This window comes from Pangasianodon hypophthalmus, chromosome 3, assembly GCF_027358585.1.
Source record: "Pangasianodon hypophthalmus isolate fPanHyp1 chromosome 3, fPanHyp1.pri, whole genome shotgun sequence".
In the NCBI taxonomy this organism is placed as follows: domain Eukaryota; kingdom Metazoa; phylum Chordata; class Actinopteri; order Siluriformes; family Pangasiidae; genus Pangasianodon; species Pangasianodon hypophthalmus.
This window is the reverse complement of record NC_069712.1, coordinates 1,602,501-1,610,000: the sequence shown is the minus strand read 5'-3', so window position 1 is coordinate 1,610,000 and position 7,500 is coordinate 1,602,501. Positions and strand designations below refer to the sequence as shown.

Here is a 7,500-nt window from a genome sequence, read left to right as displayed (position 1 = left end):
TCACGTACGTGGTGTTTTTTTTTTTTTCTTATCCAGAATCCAAAGAAGCTCTGAGCAGTTTCATAGAGTGCTCTCTGGAGAACAGTGTATTTCTGTGACAGTGTGTGTGTGCGTGTGTGTGTGTGTTAATTACCACCGCTCTTGTCTGCTGGAGGAGTCGTTCTTTATTAGGCCGCCTTGGCTCTCTGCTTGCCAGGCCTCATTTGGTCTGTGCTGAGCTGAGGGGTCTAACCCTGCCAGCCAGCGTGGCCCGGCCCTCCCCTGTTTGATCTCTACCCCCGGCCCGCTGTTCCAGGAACCCCCCCGTTCCCCCCCTGCCCTGTCCTCCTAATCCCAGCTGAGCTCATTATGATGTAGCCCGGCTGCCTGAGCTCGAGCTGTCCAAGCTAATTACGGCCTAGCGCTGGCCGCTGCCTGCTCAGGGCCCGCTGATGCTGCTGATGGGGCTGGAGAACGGGGATTCTGCGGTGGGGAAGGGGTGCTGTACCTGAGATTTGGCCTCCTGGGGCGAATAGGGCTGGAGAAAGGGATTCTGGGGGCAATGAAAGGGCACAAATGTGCTGCTTTACCTGGGTGTTGGTCTACTGGGGCTGCTAGGGCTGGAGAGGGGCATTCTGGGGCTAGAGAAGGGCCACTGTGGCATTCGGGAAGGATTAGTCGGAGCGACTGTAAGATGTAAACGTCGATGCTGCGTTTTGAGAACACTGCATTGGAACAGTTTAAGCCTCCTGGAGTGGAAATGGAACTTGAGTGACGGGGTTGAGGCTTGTATTGGGATATAGAATGGGACGGGAGTATTCGTTAATATTTGCTATAGAGGTTGTTGCTGTGGGGTTGTGGCTAAGGTTGTTGCTATAGGGGATGTAGTTGAGGTTGTTGCTATAGGGGCTGTGATTGCGGTTGTTGCTATAGGGGCTGGAGTTGAGGTTGTTGTTGTGGGGCTGTGGTTGAGGTTGTTGCTATAGGGGCTGTGGTTGAGGTTGTTGCAATAGGGGCTAGAGTTGAGGTTGTTGCTATAGGGGCTAGAGTTGAGGTTGTTGCTATAGGGGCTAGAGTTGAGGTTGTTGCTATAGGGGATGTGGTTGCGGTTGTTGCTATAGGGGATGTGGCTGAGATTGTTGCTATAGGGGCTGGAGTTGAGGTTGTTGCTATAGGGGCTGTGGTTGAGGTTGTTGTTGTGGGGCTGTGGTTGAGGTTGTTGCTATAGGGGCTGTGGTTGAGGTTGTTGCTATGGGGCTATGGTTGAGGTTGTTGTTGTTGAGGTTCTTACTATTAATCCCTGTACCATGTATGAAACCCGTCTGCTCCTGGGGATGAGCTCTGAGAAACGTGATTGGTTAAATCTGTCACATTAAACTCGGTGCAGGAGGTCATGATGTGATCTGCAGCAGAAACACAAGGCCTTTAGATTAATTTCTCATTAAAAGTGGAATTATTTTTATGTAGACTGAAAAGCTTCATCTGACAATTACATAAACATTAACAAAAACAATAAAGGGATGAACCTGTTGGATTTTTGTTGCACAGCAAAGGTAAGGTATAAAATTTTGTAATCAGTCTGCATTTTGGAAAAAAAAAAAGTATCTGTGCAGAAATAAACCTGTGAAGAAAAAAAACCACAGAATTGATCTTGCTTTTGGACTCGAGTATTTGGGCCACGTGTGAAATGGCCTTAAACTTTAAGTCCAGGGGCTTTTAAGTCTGGTGTTTGGGAGACTGACCTGCCTGGAGTGACCTCTGAGGAGCACGAGGGAGTTGCTTTCTTCCTATCTGCCCAGTGGCAGTCCTGCAGCGTTAGTGCTGATCCTCTTTGCGTTTGCTTCAGTGGACGCTGAATAAACTCACCCACATGGCCTCGTGCTCTCCTTTGGAGAAAAAAAAGAAACGCGCACGACTGGCTTTGATCTCGGCTGGCCCCTACCACCATTACCGGCTCATAGTGTGATCGAGAATGCAAGAGGTCCCCTGCAGGCTGCCTTATTTTTAAACTCAAACAAGACACTTCTTCTTCTTCTTTTTTTTTCCCTCTCATTAACTCTGCCTTTTACACCTGACGAAGCTCCTGTGATGAGCGCAGAAATGTCTGCTAGTTTCGACTCACTGATTTAATAACATAGATGACTTGGAAGCTTTATAAACACAGTTTTTCGGTCATTCTCACTTTTCTATTTCTCTCTCCATCATCTCATCATTCTCTTTCACTTCCACCTGCTCTCTCTTTCTCTCTCTCCCCCCCCGTCTTCTCCCCCTTGTGTATATTCATTACATGCAGGAAGAGGGATGGTAGGAAGATGCGAGGTGTAATTAGGCTGTGTTTCTTTATCAAGCTGTTTTGCGGCCCGGTGAACTAAATTACCATTGAAAGGCGGCGATTAGAGCTGGATGCCCGCTTTAAGAAGCCGATGGGCCCGAGCAGTGGCACGCAGCCATTTTGCTGACCGTACCACAGTGATTGCGATGGTGAAGGTTGCGCTCAGAAGTGTTGCAATGATCTGCTAATGGTTAATTACCTCCTCGCGGCCTGGAGTTCTGGGACGTCTAATTGCCAGCGAAGGCGGCTTGCCCGATACTTAAGCAGCAGTGGTGGGCAGGCGTTCACTCATCTCCCAGAAATCATTTCTTCACCAAGCGCCTAGTGGCCAGACGCTCCCCGCCGGCCTTGGTCCACTCCACAACCGTAAAAAAGCATGCGTGAGGTCCAAATGAGGAGAGTCTGTTTCCAGGTTGTTCTTTGGGTCGCAGGAATAGAAAGTTCTTGCCTGCTGCAACGAGCAAGTCTCATAAACCTCTCGATTCATCTCGGCACAAAGGGTGAGGTCTCTGCCAAGTGGAAAGGGACCACCATTTTCCTTTATTGCAAATTAAACCCAGCAGGAGAGAGCAAGGTGGTACTGATGGAAGGCAGGGGCAACACGCAAGACGTCGAGCCGGCGTTAAGAGCAGAGCCAGAGAGCACTCTGGAGGAAAATGCGTTAAATTAAGTAAATTGCCAAGGCAAATAAAGCCGAGAGCCTGGCTCGTTCCCACTGCAGATTCCTCCTTGTCGTGCGGCAAGCTGAGAATGTTCATTTGCTGAGATCATTTGCACAACCCCTCCACCCCGACCCCCTCCTTCGTTAATCTCTTTCTACCCCCCCTTCTGTGTATCTAGCACTCTCGTTGTCCGTGCTTGTTAATTGTAGTTAAAGGTCTGTGGGTACGAAGATGATTTAGGCCTCATAAACCGAGTAAACAGGGCCCTTAGCCAGAGACGGCTACACTCACACGACATCAAAGCATAAATTAGGCGGCCATTAGGTGCGAAAAAAAGCCTTTGAGATGATTTGCTCAGCGCTGCCTCCGCTGAGAGTGACCATTACAGACGTGCTCAGGGAGTTTGACTTTAATGAAGTTTAATAAAGTTTACCCGTTTTGCACTGATGAGTGTTTTTTTTTTTTTTTTCTCGCCGTTTCATCTTGATTGCTAAAAGGTATTAGGAGTAATGAGGGGCTTTTGGCCCTCGGGTCCCGCACTGAGAACACACCAAATGTGAATGTTTAATGTGTGTTTTGATGGCGAGTGCCCCCTTCCATCAATTATTTGTTAATAAATGATTAAAAAAACCACAATGATTTAACACGGTTTTATTTTAAGAGATATAATTGTGTCCTGCCGTGATCGTCCGTATATTAAGATATCACTCGTATTCTTCCTAAACAGTCAGGGGTTTTATTTTTTTACAAACCGAGAAAATCCTGTTTTGCTTTGCTTTGCAGGAATCAGAATTTTAAAAAAGTGCTGTTTCCGAGGGACGTGATGTGTCCGTGTAAACATGCGCTCGGTGTTTACGGTAATTAAATGCTGAGCGCTGCCTCCATCTGGATGTGTGCGGCCCCGGTGGACGAGGATCTGTGACTCGGGAGTGTATCGCCTGCAGCCACAGAGCTGAAATCTCTGTGAAGCGCTCTGATTCAGCTGATGGCCAAGGACTCGTCTGACCTCAGGGCCTGCTTTCTGGACTCAGACAAGAGCGCAGTTCCCCTCGGTCCCTGCAAAGGATCCTTGATTCTTTTTCACGCTGATTTTTTTTTGTGTTGTTTTGTTTCTGGCTCAGAGTCCCCGAAGTGTTTTGGTGTGTAGTTGTTGTGCGCCTGACTTGTCTCAGGTAAAAGAGCAGGACAGCGAGGGGACGAATGCCTCGAGGCTATCTATAGATTTTACAGAGTTTTTTCTCGGGTGAGAAGAGCAGCCAGTGCTGCACAATTATGACCCATTGTTCATGTTTCTTTTTTTTTTTTGTTTTGTTTTGTTTTTTTTTTACTGTAAAGTAACGCCATAAGCAACATCTAAATTTCACGTCCATGCAGGGACTAATCCTTTCAGCAGCTTATCGTATTGTGTTGTATTGTATCACTTGTCTGGATTTGTACACACACATACACACACATGCACATATACATGTAGCGTGTTCTTCTTCTTCTTCTTCTTATTATTATTACTATTATTGTTTTTTTCAGTATTTTGCTTTCAATACTAGCAGTGTGTTTGTAATTTTAACACAAATATATTAGAGATTCAGATTTAGTTCAGTTACAGACGTTGAGTTAATATGCAGGTGTTTAAAGAACATAAAGAAGTAAATTAGATTTTTATCTGCAATTTTTATAAAGATCACAAACACTAGATGACATCTGTGAGGGTTGTGCAAAGTTAAAACCACCTTCAGGAGTTTAGAAACCTGCGTACTCGCTGTGGGTTCGTCATGTCCGAGTGTCCGAGTGCTGCGGCACTGCAGGTGGCGCGATTCTAGTTTCATAACAGTTTCCACGACTACAAGGAAAAGATTGCATGCTACATAAACCACGTGTGACGCAGTGCAGAAACGAATGATAGACCACGAGGAAGAGGAAGAACTGCTTGTTTTTCCAATATTAACAAATAAAGAGAGAGATAGAGAAAAGAGAAAGCCTCCGAGCTAAACCTGTGTGACACGCCTCGTTTGTAACGACAATCCCATCGACTGGTCGTGTAGCGAGTTCGTTTGCAGAGCTGTCATGTGAACGACACGGCGAGTGAAAACACACAACGTCCGTTTGCTCAGAAATAACCTCATGCTGCTCACAGAACGACGTCACCTCACACTGCGTCCTCTAGCTCTGGATATGATGCTAGAATAGTTCTCTAAAATAAAAATAAAACAATCCTGGTCTTTTTTTCTACTTTATTGTATATAGGGATTATTATTCTCATTATCAGACGACATAATAGATCATTTCTAGAAAAGCAGATCATTTTTCCTTTGTAAAGCGACTCAGTGAAATTTCTCAGTGAAACCAGAGTTTCTGATGGAAATAATGTACAAATAGATGTTTAAAAAAAATGATTTCTCGATCAGGATCTGCTCGGATTTGTGAAAAGTGGGCGTTCCCGTACAAGCACGTGTCCCAGACGCTAGCTTACAGTCAGCCATGGAGGACTGCTATTATTACTTTTCCATTATTTATTGCTGTAATTTATCTTTCTAATATTATTTTTCGCTGTAGTGGTGAGCAACAGTCACTAGAAGTTTTGTCTTTTAAATGATTAGTAGTGATGAACACAATCTGAGCAGTTAAACACTCTGGGTCTTTAATGTAGGCTTCACACTCAGTATCTGAATTACACAGTTTTATCTGATAATTCTGTGATATTAACATATTGAGCATGAAGTTTTAATTAGCTCTCAGTAAGTATATATTATTTTAGATGTGTTTATACTGGTGTGAAACGTCCTACATTACATACAACCTCATCCGAAGAAAAAACTTTCACTCATTCAAAAGACTTTATTTAGTTTTATATAAACTAGTAACAGTTCTTACTTTGATGCTGTGGTTCTGTAGAGAAGAGTCTGTAATGCATTTAGGCATTAATCGTTATTAAATGCATTATATTTATATATTTACTAGCTGCGTTTGAACGGATTTAATCCAAACCTCAGTAACTCGAAAACAAGTCCCTCTATAAATAACGTCAACTTGAATCTCATAAAAATATCTTCTGTGCGTGGAAAGTTCCTAGGAATTCATTTCAATTTAAAAAAAGCTCTATGGCTGCAGAAAATCACCAAAATACTGCATGCATACGTTTAAATAACGAGACAAATGTTGAATAGCTGGATTCTGTTCTTTAAAAAAAATCTCATTTTTTTTTTTTTTTTTAAATCAGTATTAGGTTTTTTTGTTGTTGTTTTGTTTATGTGTTTATTTATTTATTTTACATTTAAAATGGTCCCTTGTTTCAAAAAATGTTTGTACTTTAATGTGCAAAAAAAAAAACACTTCTCAATCTCTACATTGAATAAAAATTACTAAATAAAATAAGAGAGCAGGAATTTCCACGTTATCGTCTTGGGAACGGCGTCACTGACAGTCTGTAAGCTGATTGGACAATAATTTAACAGATCTCAGATCTCAGACACGTGTAGTTTATTTCTCTTTATTTTAGCACATATTTTAAACGCAGCTGAGGAGAAATAAACTGCACATGTCTCTGAGATCATGTGTTAAATTATCGTCCAATCAGCTTGCGTTTTCAGAGCGTGTGTATGAATTAAGGTTGATGTACAGTACACTGCTTTATTTTATTTTTTAGTTTCACATGTTTTTTTTTTGGGTTTTTTTCCCTCTCTCTGGTCATTTCTCATTAAGCGTGAGAGTTTGTGATTGGCGGCGTCCGCTGTCCCGATCACAGCGAGCCGAGAACGGCAGGATCTCGACCCCTGAAACCCTTCCACCGCCCGCCGCGTCTTTATTTATTTATTCCGCGAGCTATCCGAGCGGCTCAGAAGGCTCCGCTAAGCGTCCTGTGGGAGCGACCTAGCCTAGCAAATAAACATCTGTTATTCAAATGGAGTTATTCAGAGCTCGAGAGCGAGCAGGAGCAGGAGGAGGAGGAGGTGGAGGTGGAGGGAGGCGGCGCTGGGAGTTAGCAACATCTCAGAAAACAATTATACGCTGTTGACATGAAAAGAGGCGCCGCAGTCACTGTGTTTTAATTGAGCGGCTGTCGGGGGGTCAGGGGAGACCGACTGCGGCGTCTCTGCAGCTGGAGCGCTAATAAACTCACCTCAGCGCAGCGGCACAGCCAGAGAGAGCAGCATTACCTGCAGACAGCGCTCTTATTAAAAGCCCACAGCTGACATTAATGACTTTTCAGCAACGTCCCTGTCTTCACCTATCGCTAACACACGCCTAACAAGTGCAACATGTTTATCAGTATTAATAATACGACGTCACTCCTTTCTGAAGGAAAGTATGAAAGATCTGATGCAGCGTGCACCTGAAGCCAAGTCTCTCTCTCTCTCTCTCTCTCTCTCTCTCTATAAAGCCTCTTTATTAAATTAAATCTGCATTGCGCAGTGCTAACCAGCCTCCGATCGATAACTAATTTCTCTATTGGCGGATGTCTCCAAACTCCAGCGGCTAATTCCATCTCTGGCAGCCGCGTCTTCTCGGGAGTGTCATTGCAGCTCTCCAGGG

The 7,500-nt window shown here is 44.2% G+C and overlaps 1 protein-coding gene across 5 annotated transcripts in view; it reads left to right on the top strand.

Annotated features, from left to right (window-relative positions):
- cntln (centlein, centrosomal protein) overlaps positions 1-7,500 on the top strand; it is a 108,213-nt gene that overhangs the window by 56,535 nt on the left and 44,178 nt on the right. The window lies entirely within an intron of this gene.